The sequence below is a fragment of the Topomyia yanbarensis genome, chromosome 1 (genome assembly GCF_030247195.1).
Source record: "Topomyia yanbarensis strain Yona2022 chromosome 1, ASM3024719v1, whole genome shotgun sequence".
NCBI lineage: Eukaryota > Metazoa > Arthropoda > Insecta > Diptera > Culicidae > Topomyia > Topomyia yanbarensis.
Window position 1 is genome coordinate 19,113,932 of NC_080670.1, and position 26,035 is coordinate 19,139,966.

Here is a 26,035-nt window from a genome sequence, read left to right on the forward strand (position 1 = left end):
ACATCAAGAACACGTCAGAAAAACTTGATTGATACCCTTTCGATACAGGTTTGATCGTTCCAACCAGTAACGTGGGTGACGTCATGCAAACTGTCGAATACGAATTGCCAATTGCCATAGCTTAATTTAATACATGTAACAAATTATATGAAACTGCCTTGCTGGAATGGTTTCTGATAAAAAATTAGAAATTTTGGTTAAGTACGACGGGTAAGGTTGATGGAAACTGTGACCATAAAGCTTTCTGTTGAGTTGGCCGCCGATTTAACTAAATTTCCGGTTAAGATATCGACGATTTATAAGTTTCTCAGAACATTACAAATTCGACGTTCAATGATAGTAAATATAAATGCGGATTCTACTCGGCAGTGATCTGTTTTGCCATATGCAGATATAACTCAATGCGTATGGTGCTACTTCAGATTCGAGTGGTTCTACTAATCTTAGATGAGCCTAGGGTTCAGCTCGGGTGCCTGGAATTAAAAATCTTCGAGATCTTTGCTTGATTCTCCGTATTAGCAAGTTGGATTCGGATCGGGCTTCTCAAATTTTAAATTTTCGGGTTCGGGTATACAAATTTTAAAATTCTCGGTTCGGGTTTTAGAAAATTTTTATTCTTGGGTACGGTTCGGGTTTTACAAAATTTTCATTCTCGCGTACGGGTCGGGTTCGGGTTTTAAAGTTTTAAAATGTTCGGGCTCGGGTCGGGTTCGGGTTTTTCAAATTTTATAATTTCGGGCTCGGGTCGGGTTTTTAAATTTTCATGCTCTCGGGTTCGGGTCGGGTTCGGGTTCGAAAAAACTGAAACCCGACCATCTCTAGTATACCCGCAGTGTTGGCAAAACAAATGATTTTTGGCAATTAATTCGATCTATCGAACTTTGAACAGCTATAACTTGTTGTAGAGACATTCTAGCACCATGCATCCTTCGGAAAAATTGTTCAGCATATCCTGGACTACACATCTATTTAATTGTTGGTATACTGCAGGAAGAATTGTAGTCTGTAAAATTGAAAATGCAAAAAAGTAGGTTTTCCCATACTAATTTCCAAACAAATTTCAAACGCAATGCGCTACGCCGGGTCGAATCCAATTGACCCCAAATTTTGCACCAGTTGTTTGGGACCCCAAATGGAACCGAAAAAGTGCTGTGCTCGGTTGATTAGGTTATGATTACGTTTTACCATATAACAATGCCCCACCCTGATGTTCATTTTATTCATATTTCATTTTGCTTATTTTATTAAGTTAATGAATAATTTTTATTCTATTTATTTGATTAATTTTTTTCGTCACATGATTTTTTTTATTTTTTCATTTGGTTCAATTATTCATTATTTATTTTTTCGTTCATTTTATCCACTGCTATATACAATCGACCCCTTAGATGAGACTTGAAGTACTAGCGGAGGCTCTTCCTTTTAATTCTAGCATTTCTACTCTCGTTTACTTGTTCAAAGTGAATCTATTAACCCACTAGTTACATTTTTAATAGCTAATTGTGCTTTAATCCCAAACCAGATTCACGACAGTATATTCCAGTTACATGTCACACGGAATAATCTCTAGTTTTGTATGTCAGTGTACTAGACACTCCCAGTTCCACTTTATGTTTAGAGAGGTCAATGCAAGAACAAAATTGTGAAATAGCAGATCAGACCGGATAATTCTCAACTTTTCACAAATAAAAACCATGACGTCAACATCTAGTGGCAAAACAAACAAAAACCGCAAAACAAAATTGTTCTATAAAAAAACGGAATTTAATTGCTGACGCCAAAAGATTTCAAAATGTATAATTTGATGAGATCTTATATCAAAGCAAAAAATATTGAAAAAAAAATTAATGCAAGTTTTGGAAAAACAAACTTTGAAACATTGTTTTTTTTTTTCAATAAAAGTTTTAGATCATCGAATTTTTCGAACAAACTGGACTGGAGAGCAGAACAAACCCAAACATTACCAATGGTTTGGCATCTACTAAACTATTGTGAAGAATTTTTTGGAAAAACGGAACGGAACTTCATGGTATAAAGTAGTGGATCTCAACCTTTTTTGTACTAAAGACCCCTTCAAAATTACCCTGGGTTGTATAAATAGTTAAACCGTGGTAGAATTTTCGTAAAAGCCAATATCTATTATCCTATTCTGAGGTCTTTAAAATAATATGTCGTTGTCGAACTGTATGTGCTGATTTATAAGAAGAAGTATGGCGGCATGACGTCTCTGGCTTGTGTGGTGAGTATATAGTACTTTAGAATGGTAGTCCATATTTCTATGACCTCGTACGGACTACCCTTCCAAAGTATTGATTTTCATTGACCAGTTTGGAGGTTATGTGTGGTGCTAGATACGACGAAAAATTCAATATTCTCTACTCAAATGACACTAGCCTTCACCTACTACCAAAATATCAGCCTCATACTCGTACAACTAATATCGATTAAGTTGGGTTCGTAGCACGTGATACGTGATCGAGCACCGACGGCAACACCATCCCACACTACTTTTACAGTAAACGGCAAGCTACGGCGGATAGCCTAGAACAACGTTTCAATAGCCTACCGATCGCCAGCATCTAGTTTAACCTGCCTACCCGCCATTTCGTTTACTGGGATACACCACGAAGATAGCGAGGCACGATGAAACGCGCAAAGAAAAATACCAATACCCAGCCGGCTCAGTCTCTCCTGCGAGAGCGATCTACAAGGGCCGACAGCAATGTTGCAACTCTCGCAGGAGACGATCCACACAAACGGGAAGATCTGGACAAATTGAAGTCAAAGACATTCTGTAACATTGATTGAACACTCTACACATGCTACTGTCGGGTTCATTTTTGCCATAATTAGTACGAGACACGGGAAGACGGATAAAAGAGTAGGAACGAAGGTTTCGGAGGTGAATAACAATGTTGAGAAGACGAAGTAAATTAGGGCTGCGAGACAATCAGAGTTAAAAATAATCGAAACTCTTTTTTGACGGCTGAAAATGAACCTGATTCGACTCGCGGTGAAAAGAAAAAAATATTCATTCAAATGATCATGTTATTCATTCAGTTGAATATCGTACAATATATTCGTTTCACTAATTATCTAGGAAAATGTTTTCAAATGCCGGTAAAGCATATGAAACAACAATCATCATCGCTTACATTGAGTTCTACAAGATGACGACACGAATGAACTCACGATGAATGAAGTTCATGTTTGACAATTCTCGGTGGTTTGCTTACTTTGTCAGTTGCGTGAGTTCGAGTGCAACAGGTGCTCATCTGTCACATTCGATCTCACGTAACTCCTATGTAAACAAACCACCGAGAATTGTCAAACGAAGTTCATCCGGCTCATTTTGAGGGTTTATGTAGGTTAGTGTAAAACCTAATTGTGCCTGCGCCGCCTGCGGTTACTTTGATGCGTTTGATTTGTTGCTGCACGGTCGCTTCGTGTAATAATCGGAGACGTATGAAAATCTGCATGGATGAATGGGCGGTTTGTTCGTTTGACGTTTTCAGCTGCGTCACTGAATATTGAAAATGAATGCGGCTGAATAGGATCAATTTTCATTCAATGAATTTGAATATTTTCGACTCTGGAGACAATAACAGATCAGAGACAAAAGATGCTTTGGTCAAATTACAGCGCAAAGACAGTGTTTCAAGAGGTTGCTACGATCTTTGCATCTGGGGAGATTGTAGGGATCGCTCCAAGGTAGATGGCACAGCGCAAAACACACAAACTTACGCTGAATGCTCTCGATGCGCTGAATACTGTTCTTGTAGAAAGGAGCCCAAACAACTGCGGTGTATTCCAGTGTGGAACGAACTAGCGAGCAGTACAACGTTTTTAAGCACTGTATGTTAGTGAAATGCTCAGTAACCCTTAAAGACGCTGAATCTCTCTGGATGAAGACTCGCCAACTCTATCTTATTCTTATTATTTATCAGTAAGTGTCATTCCAATCAAGCATGAGACCTGTCAAAAGCCATCAATCCGAAGAAAATCGCTTCGAATCCTTCTGGAACGAGGGCCATTGACAGGTCTCGTGCTCGATTGGAATGACACTGACAGATAAATGGTAAACAAACGATTGACGTGTCGAGTCTTTATCCAGAGGGATTCAGTGTTGTTAGTAACCCTAAAAATAAATCCTAGATAACGCGAAGCCTTTGACGAGATAAAAAGATCCTTAAATGTAAGCTTTGAATCCAAAAGAACCCCTAAATATTTCACTGTAGTTTCTCCTTTTAATTTGTTTTGGAAGTTGGTGTAGTCGAATGTTACGACGGAGCGTTTTTTTGCAAACGTAATCACAGAACACTTCGAGGCATTCAAAAACATCAAAAATGTCTAGCTGAGATGCAAAAACAATGCATCAGAGTAACTTTTAACTAGGTGGAATAACTGATTATCATCGGCATAAGACACCTTGAAGCACTTGATCAATGAATCCAAATCGTTTATGTATGGAAGGAAGATATAAGAGTCGATATGGCTGCCTTGAGGTCCGCCGGACGTTATGTCGAAGGATGAAGATAAAAGATTCCCGATTTTAACAGATCGGAGCCATTCCAAGAAAACTGCCGCAGATACCGAGACGTTCCAGTTTTGCAATCGCAATTTGATGGTTGATTTTATCGACCGACAGATCGGTGTATATTGCATCAACCTGAGCGATAACCGAGGTGAAGGCTACTAAAATAGTGCAAGTAGAACGCCTGGGGATGAAACCGTGTTGAGTTTCTGAGATGGAGTTAAAACAACAATGTGTCAAATACTCGAGAACGACGAGCTCCAATAATTTCGATAGTGCACATAAAGATGTGATTCCCCGGTAATTGGGAACATCGCTTTTGGATCCTTTTTTATAAACCGGGAAAAACGTAAGAAGATTTCTAGATGGTAGGAAACACTCCGGAACTTAACAACACATTGAAAACTACAGACAGAGGTAGGCAAAGCGACGACGAGCATTTTTTAATGATAGATGATGGGATTCCGTCAGGTCCAGGAGTGTTAGAACACTTGAGTTTTGCGCAAACTGTTTGTACAATCTCGGAAGATATCGTGAAATGAGGTCCAATACTAGTCCTACGGGGAACTTTGTCGGCTGATGCGGACACTTTTTGATTATTAAGAGTATCATTGGTGAATGCGTTTGTGAGAGTATCATTGGTGAATTGTTGACGAAATAATTGACAGATGTCCGGCAATGTAGTTGCTTCTGAATAATCCAACGACATAGAAGTGGGCAAACCTGACTCACGCATCTGTTCACTAACGTAATTCCAAAACTTTTTTGGATTGTTACGAAGGTTGCTCTGAATACGATGAAGGTATGAATTGAAGAGAGACTTATTAAGTCTCTTGTAAAAATGATTTAAGAAGATATAATGATTCTTTAGCATATCGGTTCGGTATTTGGAAAACTTTTTTAGAACTGACCTTTTGGCCGATTTAAACTTTTTAGTGTACGATTCGACCATGGCGGATATTCACAGCCATGATTGAGTATTTTAGGAGTATTTCAGTATTTCAATTGCAGCCGCTGCATCAAAGTGTGGCAAGATTTCATTCCAATTGATACGAGACAGGAAAAGGTGCATTCCTTGAAAATCTGTCTTGCGATTGGCATTTGCTGCAAAGCTCATTTACCTGCTGCGACATCTACAGATTAATAGCATAAACAAGATAAGGTGCCCAGCCAGCCTTTTTGATGGTATATCCAAGTTGCAACTGAATACTACGTGCTTATATCCCACTAAAAAAGTCGCATAAAATGCAGAAAATCGGCATATGCGTACCAAACTGGAGGCGATATACGTACATAGCTATTGAAATTGACGATTTCTGACAACAATATACACGTTAAGCGCGATAATCTCTAGTATAAAAGCGATTCTAGAAAATATATTTACGATTGGATATGCGAAACAATCTCACATAACTAGTATACGATTCCGGAACACATATACGATTAACTCTCATTTGTCGGTAAAGAAGATCAAAAACTAGGAACAGTTAATATGCACATCAATCATCTCCAGCATAACAAAATACGTATAAAAGCGGAGTTTGGGGAGAAAAAACGAATGCCGATTGTGAACGGAGCCAAACCCAACCCAATCCATTGGGATTCTCTCTTCACATGGTAAGATGGGACTCGAACTTAAGGCACTTGGATTGTAGGGCAGGAATTACTACACAGAACTATTTCAATTCTTATAAGAGTGACAATATTTCGTAATCATATCTTATCTTCAAGTAGAGAAACGCTATTCCGATAAAAATTCGCCATATATGCAGCAATCTCATTTTAAAGATATGCGATAAGTCGTAAGTAATTTCGCGAAATCGGGTTTCTTATATGTTGTGATGTATTAAGTCGTATCTAACTTTTTGAAGTCATTGTGATGTATATCGAAGTCGTAGATATGTTTATGTTTTTAGTGACTATTCACCTACATATAATAAAGACCACAGTGACTTTATTATGTTGTTTATCAGACATTGGTCGAAGTAAAATACGATCATATATATGGAAAAATACGATTTTAAATGATTTAAATATTTGTAGCTATATGAATATAAGTTGTCAGCGCTCTGCGACCAGCTCCGATCGAACACGATTTACCTAGAACATCAATGCGATTTTGAATGAAAGGTCGTATTCAAATTATGTTTCGAGTAATATGCGATTACAAATCAATTTCCGCGGACTTAATTCGACTGTCGTAACGATTTTGACTCTTTGTGGACATCATTATGAGTCTTCTTCTACATTGTTGTACGATTTGTGGTTTGCTGGGTGGATGTTTGTGTGTTTTTTTTCATATCTACACAGAACAAAATATTTTGTAATTTTAAGTTTATTTTCATGCACATATTTGGAGCATGAAAATAAATGTAAAATTAAGTTCTGCCAAAATCCACACGACTTGTCGTGCTTACTTCAATGAATTTTATTATAATTCTACACGTGGATTGAAAATTACAGTTTCTTCAAACGGAAAACCAATGGACTTCAATGTATTTTTACATGTATATTGCTGTAATATGAATGACATGTAATATTACAAGAATGAAAGTGTAAAATTGTATGCTTTTTAATTCTCCAATTGAGTGCATTGATTTTAACGTAATTTTCAATCAAAGTTTTGATTCAATCTTTGTATGTTTACATTCGTTCTGATTCACATGTCGTTTAAATTTCATTATTTTTTTGTGTGTACGATAAATAAATTGATGTAATTTTTTGATGTTTTTCCGTAAATACGCATCAATCATCATCGAATAATGGACTGGAAAAACGATTTGGAAATTAATGATTTAGTAGATACACTTAAGTTAAACATAAAAAAATCATCGAAAATGTGTATTCTGTGCTTCACAACCGCCCGAGTTAAGAATATTTAAACAACCCATCAAGGCATAACAAATATAAGTTTGGCAAGAATTAGCTCTCATTTCGAGTATACACAACTTTGTTCGAAGTGGTTTATACCGATTAAGAAAGAAAAATTTAAAAATATGCTACAATATCCAATATTGCCATCTTGAAGGAAATTAGATTTCTTTCACTTCACTTTCAGTTTTACATTTCTTATAAAAGAAATGTATAGAATTCGCTCAAACTTTCAAGATTTTTTCCGAGGCCCGGAGGGCCGAGTCTTATATGCCAATCGACTCAGCTCGACGATTTGGGACAATGTCTGTGTGTGTGTGTGTGTCTGTGTGTATGTGTATGTAACGGACAAATTCTCATTCGTGTTTCTCAGCAATGGCTGAACCGATCTTATCCAAACCAATTTTAAATGAAAGAACTAAAAAACAGTATGAACGCAATTAATTTGTTTTTGATTCTGATGTTTAGTTTCCAAGATATGAATGTTTGAATAGGTAAAAATGGCGTTTTTTGCAGTTTGTTTGAATTATCTGCCGAAATTGACAATATAGATTAACAATTTATATGTTTTTAGACAGCTTTAACAAATACCTTTCGAACAAGCTATAGATTGTTGAAATCGAACTATTATCAAAAGAGATATTTAACATTAAATGCGGACGAAAGATTTTTATCATTTCCCATTGCCAGAAACATGACCAAAAACATGTAATCTATTATTAACGCCAAAACGGCTTATTTTAGGTCAATAGTATCTTCGGAGAATTTAATGGAGGAAATATGCCCTTTCTTTTGGTATTGTGCTTTTGCTGATTAATCCCCCTATGAGTGAGATATTTTCACAAATTTTCTTGGAAGTGATTATATCGAAATGATGCCTTCAGCAAATTTGTAGCTCTTACTTTTGCGAATAACTTTACTAAAGACTTTAAATATCTATTTTGAATACTTTAAAAGTTATGGCTTGTTGTTTGTGGATTACTCTTTATCGCCTATTTATTGTTCAATATAGAAATAATCCATTGAAATAAGCCAAACATTATTTCGACAAATCGAATTTTGTATTTCATTTTTCTATCTACAACCGCTAGAAATAATCACCGAACACTTCCAAGTTGTCTGGAAGGAACTTGATAACTTATCAGTACAAAAATGTTCATTTGTGCGAACCTTCTGACTGCAATTTTTCTAACTAATGATCATCGGATCGATCTGAAACATATCGGAAAATGAAAAGCGAAATAAATAACTCCAAGCAACGGCGTAGCCCAGAGAAGGTTTTGGGGTGTAACACCATACAACGCTCCCCACCCCCCCCCCCCCCCACAACCAAAAAAAATATTGGATTGAAGTTGAAAATTTATTGATGCAGACTGATTTAATTCAATATTACAATAACAATTATCTGATCCGTAGATTGATAACCTGTTGTTGTAAACATCATGATGACTTTTGATAAATTGTCGGAATGGGGTCCTGATATGTAACTGATCTATTGGTCTTGATTTCACAGTTGTCTAATAGCATCAATATCAAATTCCTGCCTGAAAACATTCCAATAGAAAATTACAGAGTTCTGTAATCAATCATAGTCCTCAGATTTATTTTCAAATTGATCTCGTTTTTGTAATTTTTTATTTAATAGGAAGAGAAGTTAAAATTGATTTAATGTCTATGAAACATAGAACTGCTCACCAAAAAAATGCATAACTTTCAACAATTGCTAAAAAAGTTCTTGCCTTTCTCATTCACTCTAAAATTCGTCAATCTAATCCCGACCCGGAGGGCCGAGTGTCATATGCCAATCGACTGAGTTCGTCGAGATCGGAAAATGTCTGTGTGTGTATGTATGTGTGTATGTGGAAAAAATGTGACCTCTCAAATGAAAGGTACAACCTTCCCATCGGCTGCTATTGAATTTTTTATTGATTGGACATCCGGTTCCGGAGTTACGAGTTGAAGAGTGCAATCACACAGCAAATTCCCATATAAACTGAAATGAAAAATTTTCAGAATCAAATTTGTATTTTTGATGCCAAACGACTTTAAAATGCATGAAACATTGAGATGTTTGACAAAAATTGACTTTTTTTGGACTTTGGCACATTTTTGTCTTTCTCATATAGAAAGGTTATGCAATCACTCTAAAAATCGTCAATCATACCGGCCCGGAGGGAGTATGCAGTGAGGGGTTGCTACTTTAAAATTAAAACTAGTTTAAAATTTCTTAACAAGTTGAAAATTTTCGGCAGGATCTGGACCTCCCGGACCTTTCTCCATGATCCGCCGCTGGTTTCAAGCGATGTTTCAGTATCACATAGTATCTCAAGATCGTGGCTGTCGATCCATTGTATGTATGTGCAAATCGTACTGAACATGTAATATTCATTTCCACCATTGTATTGAACATAACCAGCCATGGAATCGTAGTCTGGACAAATGAGACAAGCACAATTGCACCACTAGGTGGATTAAAACAGGTTTTTTTGGGAATGCGTCGAGTTGAGACGAAAACGTAATATGATTAATAACGAGGATAACACTTTCCGAATGTAGAGAGAAATTTATGAAAAATAACGACTTCCATTCGATTCTAGCAGGTTCTGATCGATTTTGATGAGCATTTGATTTTTGTTGTATGACCAATTATATGTATAGGACAAATGTGTAAAAGCAGTAATTTAAGGTCAAGATAGCATCATTTTGAAACCGCCAACTTCGGAGGTTTAGTATCTTCGATGAGTTTTACAAACGTTAAACAGCGCATCATTTGATAAAATAATTTTGACGGTATATCGTCCAAGAAGTATTTATGGTGATTTTTCTCAGGTTAATATTCATGACTACAATAAAGTCTCAACAAATTCGCCAAAGACACGAACTCTGTTACTATTTTCTGAAAAATTAATTCTGCATAATTTTAAAACTTCAAAAATTACGGAATTATGCCGTTTGGACAGTATGATCGATTTTCACCAAACCCCCACCAAACCCCCACCAAACCGAATTACTGGCTACGCCGCTGACTTCAATTAAGTAGAAACAAAGTCGTTCTACACTCGTTCACAAGAAACTTCTTCGAATACTTAATATCTATTATAATACATTGAAACCCTGATTTTATCAGCCAAATATGTTTGATGGGCTCTAGCAGACGAACAAGACTGAATTCGAGTAAATCCTTTCTTGAGCATGTTTTCCTTATCATGAAGATGGAAATATGCAAAAATAAAAAGTTCATCATAATCAGAAATAGTTATCAGACTACATCAAGGGACGGGAAGAATATTTTAACAGCTTCAGTTTATTATAAAGAAAAAAAAATGCTCGATTTAGTCAATGTCCCCATTTTGTCGGCCTAAAATACACCATGAGACTGATAAAAATGGGTCTTTATTGTATGTATTATTCACTGTGTTTCACATTAATAGATACATTTCATTTTTGGGGATTTTTTATTGTATCGAACTACAACAATTTTTAGGTAATTTTCAAGGGGTTTTTTTATAGACTTCTTCCAAAATTTGGCGAACCTATTGCAATTCGTATACCAATTAATTGGTATACTTAAGGGTTAATATGTTGCAGATAGAGAAAATACTGAAATTTTCAGTTTTCTTCTTACACAATATTACGAAAGATTATTAAACAATTTTTCTTAATAAGTTTGTGAAAATTATAAACTATTTGAAATTTTTTAATGGTATAATTTTTTTTATTTAACCGTGATTTTTTAATAAATAGTGACCATCGCTTCACCACGTAGTCTATTTTTCATGGCTTGCGGTGAGCACGATCTCTCGAATTTCTGAACTGAAAATTATGGAATAGAAATTAATTTTTAGTATTCTTTACTTTACTCGCCGCGCAGATAGCTCTGAATTAGACCCGCTGGTGCCCTAAGACGATTTCGCTAGATTTTCAGAGCACTGTGCACACAGTGCATTAACGCAAGTGACGGAAGGTTATCGAAAAGTTGCGTGAAAAAGAAAATTCCAGTAATGATGATGATTTTCCCAAACGGTTAGTTTTCGAGAGGTTTTTATTTGTTCTTTGGCATTAGGATTAGCGATAATAATTCAAATCAAGGATACTACTGGGAAGTCACCTTTAGAAAAAGTCGATGTCGAAGTAAAATTTGGAACTATGCACGCATGCACTTCAGAGATAGCGTGATTTCATTTCAACCCTTTTTTGTGAAAATGGCGATACTTACAAATGTAAACATAAGGCTTTTTTCATACATGCGAATGAGGGCTTTGAAACGCAACCAATTATGTATTTTTGTTTGTTTATTTAAAGTTTCGCCCTCCACGTTCCATGCAAACAAACAGGGCGATACTTTTTTTGCTAGCAGTTTAGAAGCGAAACTGTCATTTTCGTATTTTTTGAGGATTATCAAGCTGATACCAGCTGTAAATAGTAACAATGATCGCTATTGAAAAAAACCCGGACGAAATCGGTGGTGTAGAACGGTAGTTATTGTAAAAAACGTAAGAACGATACTTCAATGCTGATAGGTGGGACCGAAAAAGTAAACAATCGCCAAAGGGACGATACTATCATTTTGTCAATTTCAATAGCAAAAACAAATTTTAATTTAATAATTTCAATACTTTATGAAGTTTTGGGTTTCGATCACTGAATCATGCAATCTAGGATGTCAAAAAACACAATAGTTCTTAAATATGAAATAAAACCAAGTCTGGAAATATTCACTGTTGATTTTCTTTGAATGGTATCACTGCTAGTATCGCCCTTTTCAAGAAAAAGCGTTGATTTCTTAGTTCTCAGTCGCGTTGGTAATTTGAGTAAAGTATAAACTTTAAATCTATTCAAAAAAAAATGCGATTTTTTTTTGGCTCAGTACAATATATAACCCCTTTAGAAAAATTCAGTTTTCCCACCACAATTTAGATATTTTATTAACAGAGCATTAACAATAATTCGTAGCTATGTCTATTTTATGGGCCATTTTTTCGCTTCCCATTGATTTGATTTGAGATTTCTAGCAATGATGTTGTCCTATGCTGATTTGAGCGATTCTCTGAGTCCTGCCACTTTCCCATGTAGTATGTGTTATCAAAAACATCGCGAAGCATCAAGTTCTAAATGTTCTCAAACGATATAATATCCGAAGAGAGTGATAAGAGTTATAAGAAATGTCTCATCACACTGTTAGGTGGATTAAAAGCGTTTTTTATACAAATATGACCAATTTTCTTAAAAAATGCAAAAAATACCATAAACTTTTGAAAATTTTCTATTGATTTGACAGTTCATTCGCAAAACATCCACCTCAAGCAGGTAGCGCCCTCTATATATATTTTCTGCATAAAGATGCCAATAGGCATACGTCAGTTTCTCAGTCGTATCTTCGAATGTACAAGGTACACATTTTCGGAGAAAACAATGAAGAGCAGGGTGGTGGTGTTGGCATAGTTTAACGAGAGGAGCTGGGGCGCGACAAACGGCAAAGTGATCGGGGAGCTCCTGGCTTCCTAAGCAAAGATGCGACAAAGGTTGAGATTCGACAGAAAAAAATTAAGGGTGTAGCCCAGTGTGCCATGCATGCCAAGGCAGCACTGGTACTGGTTGTTCTTAAGAAGATCAAGAGGGTAACGTGGTTAGTGCAATAACCACTGCGTATAACGCGACTCCATCTAATTAGAACTATAAAGCAACCGCATTGTAAACAGCGTCCAGTAACGAAATAAACCATCACATGAATGCAGTGAGCAGCTTCGAACTGCCTGACTGCGACCCTAAGCGACCGGATCTTAACCCATTATATCCTAGCGTATGAAATTTCATACGCAGAACTATCCATCGTTTAACGCGTATTTACTGCAGAATTTTGACATCTAGCTGCTTTATTATTGCACTAATGGGATCATTTCACCTCATATTTCATTGTGAAACAAGACAACTGCCATTTTTTATAATTTTGTTTACATTTTTGAGCCGTGTATAGTTGGGGCAAATGGCGGCTGAAAAGTAAGCAATACATTTACTTGAATTTTATTGTTGGAATTCGTGCTAATAATTCCATTATGTGACAAAACGTTCCTACAGGTGTAAAAGAAGTGTTGTCTATCAGAAAATCTGAAGAAATATGTCAAACAACTTAAAATTTGTTGTTTTTATTTAAGCGTACGAAATATTTGGCGCGAGATATTTTCATTCTCAAAACCATTTTAAGCTGTGATTTTGTTTTTACGATAATCTTTGATACATTTTTTGGTGGAATTGAAGATATCACTGCATTTGGCTCACTTTTTGAAACCCCTGGGTTATAATGGGTTAACAAACTATCAAGCCCTTTTCATCGTCCAAGAGTAGATCATAGCCTTGTATATTATCATAACACAATCAATGACTGTACTCGCATTCGATACATCCCGTCTTCAAGCTCCCCACACAATCAATACCGAGCAATCTGGCTGCCGTCCATCACTTTCACTATCACAATCGATGCATCCGATTCCCTCCGCCGCTCGAACATACATCTCCTGTTGTGCAGAAGGGACACACACCTGCGGAGGAACCTCAAGCAGGTACCCGCAGAGACCCGACTGTTGTTTTGATCTGCTGCCGTGCATCGCGAAAGGTTGCAGATTCCACCGTCATCGAGTCGGAGGCACAGCGTGGTCCACGGCGTTTTCGGAAGGAATAGCAAAGTTTACTTTCGTTTTCCTACCCAAGAAGAGCATTTCCTCTCGGTTTCGTCCCCGACCCGGATGCTAGTCGGTCGTGTGTGTCGCGGTGGACGGGAACAAGGGACAAATGTGGTGCAACTGCGCAGTTTTCCCATGTTTTTTCGGAGGATGGAGAGCTTTCTTGGTTTTTTACCACCGCCACCGAGAAGCGAAGGATGTTCGGCGAAGCCGAGATTATAATAATAGCAATATAGTATTAAAGTTAATATTATGTGCTAGGTAGGTTGGTAGAGGAGCGAACGATCGGTATATATAGGGTCTCTCTAATACCAGCACAGTAAAGGTGGTGATGGTGGGAACGGTTTTTCCGATGTTGACGGACGGAAGTACAACAAGATTAAGAAAAGTGCGATGCTCGGATCGAGGCAGAGAATTTCTCGGTTTTCCGAAGGAAAATTGCTTCGGGTTGAAGTCCGAAGCGGGCGCTGCATCGGGACTGTGTTGGGTGTTGGAGTTGGTGGAATATGTATGCGATGGGTAAACTAGGGAAGGGGTGGAGTGGTGGCCACGGTGACCGGGTGCGATGTGTTAGAGAGATAGTCTACATAATGCGGTGAAAATAGTGGTGGAGGGAGAAAACCGGTCGTCGTGCGTTTAGAAAGTGGTGGTCGGATTCGGGTTTCAAGGCGCATGAGCGCCCCTAAATTTGGTGTCGTTGAAGGTTGGTGGCAGGGGTTTTCTCTCTGTACGCGCTATTACGTGCTGCTGTTCGAGTTATGGGGGGGGGAGGAGGTGTGATTGTGCGGAGGTGGTGAATGGACACGGGTGAAAGTTTTCCACGCAGGTGTGGTGGTAGTTGAGTTGGTGTGTGCGAGTGTGGGCCAGAATGGGTTATGTAAGCGTGTGGGTGAAGAGAAGCAGAGAGTGAGCGAGCATGATTCAAGACACCACCACCCGAAATCGGATGGGAATGGGATTTTCCGGTGGTGGGTGGTGAACGTCGTAGTCGTTAAGCTTTTGGGATATGACGCGCTCGGGTGGACAGCCGTTTCTTCGCGGTGAGCTTGTCTGGAGCTGTACTAGTGTGCGTTCGGTAGTGTCCTGTGCGGGGTGTCGGGGGGTGTGAGAGTTTTGTATGTGTGTGTGGGTAGGACGGCAGCAGCGCGCGCGTTTTCCATCTGTAGGAGTTTGATTGTGATAAGCGAGCGGTTCTAGCCGAGAGAAAGAGTAAGAGAAAGAGAGCGAATAGTCGGCCTGAGTGTGAGGCGCAAATTGTAAGGAAGGAAAGTTGGCGCTCCCCATATTCTCAAGTCGTCAGTCGTTAGCCAAAAGTCGGACGAGATTGCTGCAAAATTAAAAACATCTTCGGTCACACGCGCGCATATAGAAAAAAAAAAGAAGAAAGAATAATAACAAAAATAATTCCGACTTTATAGACTTTTACACAGATGTGTATATATTTTAGTGTGTATAGCTATAGTTAGATACAAAGTGACCGAAAGGCAAGAGCAAGGAGCAGAAGCGCAGAGAAGCACAAGAGAAAATCGGACTATCGTCTCAAGTTACCCCTCTTATATATTATTATATATTCTTTAACTTGGAAAATCGGCAACGGAAAAACCACCCCTTCGAGAAATTTTCTCTATATAAAATTTAGTGTAATTTTCTTCTCTTAATAAATATTTACCCACACACCCGGCGTGATATCCAGCAAAGCAGCAGTAAAGGCCGAGAGTACTCCTGCCCTCTCCAATCCCACCCCGGTTCGGACCGAGTTCCTGGGGCCGTTTTAGTTTCCTACAATCGTTTCCCTCGTGTTGTTTGGTCGGTTAGATACCAAGGAGTTATCCTTACGTATTATCATAGCTTCAGAGAAAGTCGGGCAGCACATCTAACTCGACTCTCTTACGGTTCGGACCTAAAAAGCGTATATTTCTTAGATCCTTGAACAAGAACGTCAAAATCTATCGAAAATTTTAAGGAGAAAAAAATAATGAAAAACCGGATTCGAGTATCGTGATTAATTCGAATAATATCGAACAGCACAGTTTCGTGAAAATAAAATCGTGTTGATTCCAGAAGCTCAGAAAAAAATTTAAGATCAACAGCTCAATCTGCACTCAGCCTCACATCAGTAAATGCGAGAGATGGATCAAAACCGTGTTTGAGAAAAAAAAAAAAAAGAAAATGAAATGATCGCTGAACAACAGAAAAAAAATCTAAAGCCGAGGATTAAGTGGTGAAAAAATAAAATAAAGTGTTGCGCGCAAAAACAAAAACGTCATCAATCCAAGATCATGGCCATCAACCAACAACGATCGGTGGCCGCCAGTCTGCTGAATCCAATGGATATAACCACGAACGGCCTGCGACAGTCCAACTACGCGGTCGAACCTCGCGAATCAGTGTTCCCACCAAGCGAAATGGTGTTCTTGCTTTGAACAAGTTTTTTAGTTGACTTTTAGTTCCACAAACAAACTGATCATACGAACCAAATAATAAACGACTATATCTAGTGTGTGTGAAATGTTCTCCAGGAAAACCGATCAATATATCATAGAACATCTTGTTTCATTAACCGTAGACGAACAGAAGCAAATAGTTTGACTCTGAAGAAGATGCTGACACAAGAATCCCGAACCAGGCGTCAACATGAAAAAAATACGCAAGCTGGTCAATTTGTTGCAAAATGTCATCCGAAAGAAATGAGTGAAAAATTATGTGAAACCTTAAAATGGTCAGACAACTACAATGACGATTGATGGCCTGCGGAGCCACGATCGTACATTGAACTATAGAAGCTAAATAGTTAAAACAATAACAAAAAAAAATGATAATACAAATATCTTAAAGAAGAGAGAAAAAACAATAATAAAATTATTCCCCCCGAAAGAAGTAAATGCAAAATGCACCCAAGTGCAGTAGCAGTGTCACGCCCCGAAGTTTAGTTTGTTACATTTTTTACTACTGCAAAAAAAACCACGACCAAGACCACAGAAGACCAGTGAGAGTGAAAATTTTCGAAAACGTCACAAACGCGTAAAAAAATTGACGAAAAGTCTGAGTGAAGTATTTTAAGTTTGAGCTAACCGAACAACTACTGAGGAAGACAAACGACAGCTATAAAAAAAAACAACAAAAACAACAGTTCAGAATAAACCGACAAAGAAAAACGTTCATAGTTTAAGTGTGTGAAAAAAGGTGAGAAAAACACTAAATAGTGAAATTAAGCGACGCGAAGGACGCTGCTAACCAATAATAATTGAAATGTGCGGCAGCAAACCGTATGTAGACTAAGTCCCTGACGAACGCTAAAACTAAGGGAACTACCCGCGTGGAAACGAGGAACTTCGCCATCGCACCCGGATGACGAATTCATTCCAAGTTCCCCCCGAGATCGACTTACCCGATTCAGACAACAACCTACCAAAAAAGAAAATAGACTACGTTCAAGTGAAAACAAGTGAAAGTGTGTGTGTGTGAATCCCCGAAAAAAAAGAACGAACATTGGAATACTCGCTCCCCGCCAGAATAGCAAAACATAAACTACTAGAAATATTTGACCGTAAAGAGTGCAAAACAAAACTTGAAAAATCACAAACTGAAAGTGAAACTGCTCTGCCATGAAGTGAAAGTGTGTAAAAAAGGCTGAAGAGGACAGCGAGCAAAAAACAGTCGCACAAACGGTGCATATCAAACCAAATAAAAAATCCTCTAAACCACCCCCGGTACGTGTGTCACATGTGTGCAAAATAACAAAAAAAAATACCAACCAACCAACTAGCTCAGCACAGATTTTTCCCACCAATCCAACCCAAACCCCTTCAACTCGCGTATCTCACGCGGGAAGTCCTCTTCCAATCCTTGATAGTACGAAAAAAGGCACAAAGCATAACCGACCACTATTCCCGGGGTAAAACGAGCAAGATTCTGGTTGCAACCGCGTGTGAGTGCCAAATCCCTCGCCTCTTTTACCTAATCTGACCGACTTTTCGCAAAAGACATCCTTTCAAACTTTATAAAAAATAAATTCCAAATCGACCCGCTCCCGAAACTGACAAATAAATGTCTACCATTTGCGCCAATCAACTGGTAGCCATTTCTTTTTAATTTCTATCTCTCTCTAATCACTATCAATTAGAGGCCTCAATGTTTTAATCCTCATCCCCAAAAGACCCCTCACAATCCCGTTCACGAGACAGGAGAGATACTAAAGCAAAAATAGCGACAGCGACAGCAACAACAAAAAAAAGCAAAGCCCACTACAACACGTGGCATTTGTTCCCATCCTCGGTCGGTCGGTAACTTCCGTAACGTAACGGCTAGTAGCGGCTACCGTAGAACCCCGCGTAAACGTCGTCGTCGCCGTTATCGTCGTCGTCGTCGTCATCCGCGTCTTCGTTCCCATCGTAAGCGGGGGGAGGAGGGGTGGCTGCCGGCAGTGTTCGCACCGTTTCGCCTCGAATGAGGCGAATTGCCGCCACAGAGCAGAGGAAAAGCGGAAGAAGAAAAGGAAGATCGGCACGTATTAGGAAGCTGGTACTGCTACTGCTACTACTCCGGTGTGTGGCATTGCAGCGGAAGCGGAGGAGAAAAAAAGAAAAAAAAACGAAACGGGCCGCATGTGTGTGAGGGGTGTGCTTCAAGAGCAGCAGTCAGTCAGCATGCGAAATAAGCGGAAAAACTGAATGTGTGAACTGTTGCATAGTATCCCGTCCCGTAGTAACAAAGCAAGAGAATCGAGAGAAGAAAAAAACCAAACAAAGTCAAACAAACAAGAACAGACTCTGTGTGTGTGGACGGTTTCGCATATGGTGATGTATCATTCAAAAGAAAAAAAACAACAAAACACTAACCTATCAAAACTATTGAATTAAGCGATTGATTTTCACACTGATTTGTTTCGGGATAGGAAAGGACACTTGGTTCTGCTTTTTGGTTTTGGTTTCTTAAGATAGTGCAGCACGAGAACGTTCTTTTGGCTGACGAACATCAAAATTGTCTAGGTCAAATGTGATTAGGGAAATTTTGGCTTGCGTTTCTAAGAGCATCAACCCGCTCAGTGTTAGGGAGTTGGTTGCGCTGGATTGGATCACTGGTTTATGTTGTAGTGTATTTTTTTTTGTTAGATTTAATTATTGTTTCAATTTTTTCTGTAGTCATTTAATAAAGACTATTATCATGTTTTTTATTACTTTATTCCATTTCATATCACATTTCTGTTCCATCATTGTTCTTGATTATTTGATTCGCTTATGTTGTAAAAGATTTAGTGTGCCTCATCAAATTTTGACTTTATTCTCAGTGGGTTTTTTCTCAATTCGTTTTTTTACACAAGGATTTTAATACACTAGATAACAAAACGAAAGAAAAGATTTGTTTTCGTATCTAAATTTTCTATGGATTTTGGCCGACTGAACACGTAAATCTTAAGGTAAATCACCTCGAAGGGAACGTGAATCTATTTGTTGGGTTTCAACAGTACCAAAATTTTTTGACAAAATTTTAATGTCGCTGGCGGTGAAAAGCATAAAAACTGTGTCAAAAGAGTTCATCTTGATTGGGACTAAAACGATCTTGATCAGAACTGCCTCTTTATTCACTTTTGGATGGCCAATTGAATATGTGCTCAAGGATACAAATATTTCAAAACGTTTATTTTGGGTTTTATACTCAAATCACTATGAACTAAGTCGAGAGTTCTTATTTTCGGAAGTATACTTTCGGAAGAAATAATACCAAACATTCTTTCATCGCAGCACATCATATATAACCCCTAAATTTAGTTTTTCTTTGTTTAAAGCTATTTCCAAACAGTAGCTCCTCTAGGAGCGAATAGTAGAAAATTTTAGGTTATTATACGGTGGTGACCCAATGGAAAAATACCCAACCATGTTTGATGAAATAATTATGTATACACTCAAAACCTTGATTTATTATTGCAAACCCTTTGTTCGATACCTTGCGCGCTGATAAATCCGCTACTCGCTCATTTTTTAACTTATTACAAATATTTCCACTGTTTTGGAACGAAGAAAAATATTCCTGTTTGTAACTATAGCACTAACATTGCACTGATTGCTGGAAAATTTGGCGTAGCCTGAAATTGATGAAAATCGTTGATTTTTTTCAAAAATGCTTAAATTTAATGTGTTTGATAAATTATTGAATATTCAGAAACACGAGCAATCTAACAGATGCCATTTCAATGTTTAAAAATGAAGAATTAATATAGAACCGTCTTCACATTTCTATTAAGATTTCTGACAGCTCATTTACAACCACAGATGCAAAGTCAAATTAAGAAGTTTGGTTTGTTTCCCTCACGAAATACCTAACCTTAACCAGTTTTTGCAGCGCAATTTTTTGCGGCACCGTTTCTTTGTCAACGGGAATAGTTTTTTTTAAAATACTTTAATGACGTTAAATAATGTGCATTTTTAAAGTGGTATAATTGTTCGAAAACTTTTCTTACGGCCATCAACCATCAACTTTGATGTTGCAACAACTTCGAATAAGTTTTCCAACAGCGCATCTTTTGATATAAGCATTTTAGTGATTAATTCACCTAGAAGTAATTATGGAGCAAAGTTGTTGATAATATCATTTAAAACAATTTTGTTGAAGGGGGCCGCCGTAGTGTAGTTAATAAATCGATTGTCTGGTACGCAGCGCACCTGGGTTCAATTCTCAACCCCTCACATTGAGATTTTTCTTAAGGGATTTTTGCACATCGAAGAGGCGAACTTAAGATTAAAACCTCTATAAAGGAATTAAAAAAAATGTTGAAAGTGTGTATGCAACACATCGAGATATAAAACGATATTTGGGATATTTTTTCAAACGATGTTCAGGATTTTTTTCTCGACAACATATTTTTATTTAAAGTATCAAAGACAAAGTGAGAATTTGCAGCATCAGAAGAAATTTATCTTATACAGTAATACCGGAATAACTTGTTTCAAAGGTTTTCTGTCATATATAGTTTAATATATTTCGATACCCTGAATACATGGAGTGTTCGTGTCTATAACAAAGTTGATTAAAATTGCATTTTCGAAAACTTTCCTGAAGACACTAAATCTCTAACTAAAAATGCTTGAAAATTCAATTCTTCATCATTACTTCTTGGAGGATTAATCGCCATAATAATGTTATCAGGAGTTGTGCTGTTTTACGTTGTAAATATCTTCAAAAATTTTAAATCCCCAAAGTTAACAGTTTGGAAATAATGTGCTTTTGACCGCAAAAAAAAGTTTTTAAGCATTGATTTTACTTTTTTTCACCCAACGTGAGAACGAATCCTTGTATACGAAATTTTACTATCCCATTCAATTCAACACTCAAATATACATCATTTATTAGCACTTTTTATTATTTCCAACGCCGCTTAGAGGCTATTCATAGAATTGATACTACAACAAAAATCATAAGACAACCGGAAACTGCAATTTTTCATCATTTTGCTGCTATTTTCCGAAAGTTTTTTGTTGTTAATCATATTCCGTTTTTTCTCAAATCTGCACATTCTCCAAAAATACATTTTCTGAAAATATTGAAAGGTATGAAATTTTTCGGTGAACAATTCTATGTTTCATAGACAATAAACCTATTCAGGTATTTTATTTGATATTGATATGATTTAACAACGGTGGGATCTCGGCTAAGAGACCAATTTCAAGATCCCATTTTCCCCAATTTTCCAATCTTTCAAATGAATCCAAATGAATAGTTAATGTTGAAAACTAACCATTCGATTCGGAATGCTAAAAAAATCCTTGGACTAGATAAGTGCACAATGAAACGAGTTGAAAATAAAGCAAAATCAGCCGAATGTTGTACATTTCATTTCACCACGTTGGTTACGCTGATACCTGATTTGAACATGTATAAATTTTGCAACAGAGTTATATTCCTGGTTAGTTTAACTAAAGGTTCAGAGATTCCGTTTTAGCTTGACAAACATTACACCATCTGCTTTCCGCCTTCGTGGCAAGAGCGAAAAAGATTGATTTAGAATAATTATGAAGCTTCTGTTGTACCAATTGTTATGATGTGACCAGCCGCGTTCAATGTAGCAATTTTTAATCAAGCAACTAATCGTGTGCTTTCAAGCATACGAATTTGGAGGGGCTAATATGTGGAGTCATGTTGAAATTTATTAATACACCGAACAGAAAGCCTATGCATGACATGGTTGTGTCAATTATCATATCAATTATAATTTTGTATTATCTCATCCTTCAATCTACCCTGGGCCCGGAAAATTAAATAACGAAGAACGTTGGAAACATTATTTTCTCGAAGTTTCTTAAAAAGTCAGAAAAAGAAATTGAGAGTTCATGTTCAGTAAGGTGTGAGATTCAATTCAGTGCATTCCGTTGTTAGTATAAACCAACATGTTGTGACCAATAGCCCAAAAGACGAAATTCGTTTGGACTAATTTGACTTATTTTTTAACTTTTAGCAAATTAATGCTTATTCAAAAATAAATATTAATTTAAAAAAGTGCTACTTTTCGAACCGAGTAGAAACCAAATTATTGGAATTAAACCCGTACATAAGCGGCGTACAAGGCAGTCGATTTACCAACTACATACGCTATGCTCACCCTTATTGTCTGATTTCCATACAAACTGCAAACACAATGCACAAATTCGGGAAGCAAGCAATCTCCTCCAAAATTTGCAGTCAATTAGAACCACAAAAGCAACTCAAAATTCGGTAATTGGAATGATTTCTATTTTTTCCATATTGGAACATATTGGCACGATGAGTGACAAAACCCCTAAAATCAATGTCTTGTAACTTTTTTGCAAATATTTATTTAATTTTTGAATAAAATTATCCCAAAATATTACGATAATCGGATAAGAAATTAAATTTTAACATATCGTTGAATCAAGTGATGTCGAGGATTTCGGTTTAATTCAATTTATAAGAATTGTTCGCACCTTCGAACTTCAAATGGCGATATCTCAAGAACTACAGGGCCGAAACAAGAATGTGTTAAACTATAGATCTGATCTGTTTGCACAAATATCATTTACGTTTGTTCTGATTTTGGAAAAAGTAATTAAGAAATTGAATGTCATATTAGTGGTTTATCTTTATACGTCTTGCAATTTTTGAGATGGTTTCCCATTGGTCACTTATCATGAATTTGACTCAAAACTTAGGGTAGTTTCAATATATACAGGCCTCATCTTGCGCATTTCTGCGCCGAAGTTATTATATCTATGTTATTCAAGATACCCATATGGAGACGCCCAGTAGCTCATAAATCTTCTTACAAATTGGTTGGGATACACACGAGTGCGATCGAAACAAAAACAAACGTCAACACGTTTTCTCACTCGCACTGATGCAAACTAGATGGGCGCGTAACTTAACGTACGGGCCGCCGGTGGCGCATGGCTGAAAAGTCGCATTGTGGATTTAAGAAAAGATTCGCAATAGCTGAGGTTGAAGATATTAGTTAAAACTTAGCTTAAGGGGGTCTCCTTATCAGTCAGCTTCAAAAAATCGATTATTTGTCTTCGCTTCAATCGTTAGAATTATTATTGAGAATATTTTTAGCTTCAGGGTATAGCTGATTTACATCTCATCATGCCTGTAAGCTTCCTTTAATTTATTTTTTTTTTGCTTTTAAAAACTAGCCCATTTTATGAAAATCGTGTATGCAAATAAAACACTGTTTTTTAGAGAATTTAATTGTGCACAGACTGAACTAAAAATGTATAAAAAATCTCATTTTACAATGTTATTAACGCACTTACTGCTAACAGTCAGAAAAATCGAGCACTTTATTTAAAAAATGACTGAAATACCTTAAATTTCAACATACAGTCACCATAGTAGTCGATCCTGCGTAGAAAAGTTTTCCGAATATAGAAATATACCGTTTTATTAGTTCAGGTAAAAATTACGGGCTGAATCGTGCACTGAGTTTAACTTGTCCGAGGCGAGCTGCAGCCGACATTTTTTATAAATCCGCCATTTTTGTTTATTTTGAAATTCAAACAACTTTTTATTTTTGAAATCCACTAAAAACCTTCTTTTTATGAGCCACTGATGATGGGGTCTGCTTAATGAGTTTGAACGTAAACGGATAAATATTTTTTTAGTGACAAAGATAATTATCAAAGTATGGTGCAATTTCCATTCCATCATCTTGATATCTATCCTTTTGTTGGTTTATCTATCAAAAAGACTATCTCCTGTGGGCGAAACTATTTAATTTACTATTTCCAAAGTGGAACTTTATTGATGTATGCAATTAAATAAACATTTTATTCTTTTTTGTTGACCCTAATGTACACAGAAAGTATAATGTCATATAGAAATGAAACGAAAATGTTTTGTAAATCTAAATATCTCGTTTTGCCAGAAAAAAAGAAAGCCACTAAAATAAAGTATTTGTATAAACGATTTTAACCCAACAAAAACACTAACGGCCAATTTCTTCACTGGATGAAAACCGGTTTTCGCTTAAAACTAGTTTTCAGGTTGCTGGTAACCAACTAGCCGAAAACCGGTTTTCAACGAAAACCGATTTTCATCTAAGTGTAGAAATTGGCCGTAAATTGTTATTATTTGTAAACGACTGAACAAAAAAATATTCCATTTTCAACATCCAAAATCTTCCAATGACGGTGGAAATCTCGAATGAAAACATTGAATATTCGAAAAACACAAAAATAAATTCCAGTGTTAGAGAAAAACTGACGTGGGAAATGTTTCATCTCCCAAGGAAGGGACTTAACTAGTAATTAATGGCAATCTGAATAGATATTATTGGTCGGAAAGGAATAACCCAATGCCAAATGCAGCTACCTATTTAAAATCTGTGATCCAGAATGAGAGAGGATGAGAACCAAATTGGTGACGAATGATGAAAAATAAAAACAAATGAAACAGAGAATATCTATCCACGTCTCCCGTCCAAAATTTTTACTTGATTTTTTCCGAGAAACAGTAGAAACGTGTGGTGTAACAAGAAAAAAGTTTTTTAATATATTTTTTCATAAAAATTTTTACGAAAATGATATCTTGAGACATAACTTAGCTCATAAATGATGTTCATTACTTAGCTTGGTTCATGCTGGATGTTTAAAAAAAACAAATATTCGGAATATGCTTGGCTCAATTTTTCCATTTAACATTTTTTTGCTCTACACCAATTAGTATTCGAATAGTTTCTTCTTCAAGTATTTGTCCATAAATAAGCAATGAGATGCAGTTGAGGAATATGGAGGTCCTTGGATAATATATATATATATATATATATATATATATATATATATATATATATATATATATATATATATATATATATATATATATATATATATATATATATATATATATATATATATATATATATATATATATATATATATATATATATATATATATATATATATATATATATATATATATATATATATATATATATATATATATATATATATATATATATATATATATATATATATATATATATATATATATATATATATATATATATATATAAATATATTATATTATATATTATATAAGAATCGATTTTTTTTTTATTCCTCTATCGTAAAGCTCAGGTCCTTAAGAATGTTACCTCAATTTTTTTATAGAGATCGGAGCAGTGGACGCAAAGTTATAGCGTTTTTCATCGTGCTTCCTTATGGAGGTGTTGCTTATATTTGAAACTTTAAACGCGATTATCTAAAAATCATGTTTCCCAAAAGCGTCTTTGCGGTGACTACGATTGCCGGAAAAATTTTCAACCGATCTCAAAACTTTTTTTTTGACTTGTTCGTAATTCAACTGCCATGTCCTTGAACGATTCCATTTTTTCGTCATTATTTTCATATTATTGTTATGAATTTTTTAATATTTTTTTCAGGTGAAAATAGTGATTTTTTTGAAAAAAAAAAAAAAAGAAGAAACCAGAATAAAGAAGAATTTTTTT

At 36.4% G+C, this 26,035-nt stretch overlaps 1 protein-coding gene across 6 annotated transcripts in view; it reads left to right on the forward strand.

Moving 5' to 3' along the window:
- LOC131677051 (homeobox protein prospero-like) overlaps positions 1-26,035 on the forward strand; it is a 247,251-nt gene that overhangs the window by 16,524 nt on the left and 204,692 nt on the right. For 3 of the 6 annotated variants that reach the window (XM_058956571.1, XM_058956575.1, XM_058956576.1), the window contains exon 1: positions 15,395-17,792. The exons of 1 other annotated variant lie outside the window; for it this stretch is intronic. The gene's annotated coding sequence lies outside the window, so the exon portion shown is untranslated. Of the gene's footprint in view, positions 1-15,394; positions 18,879-26,035 lie in introns of those variants that run through there. 2 more of the 6 variants (XM_058956572.1, XM_058956574.1) reach the window with 2 other exon arrangements.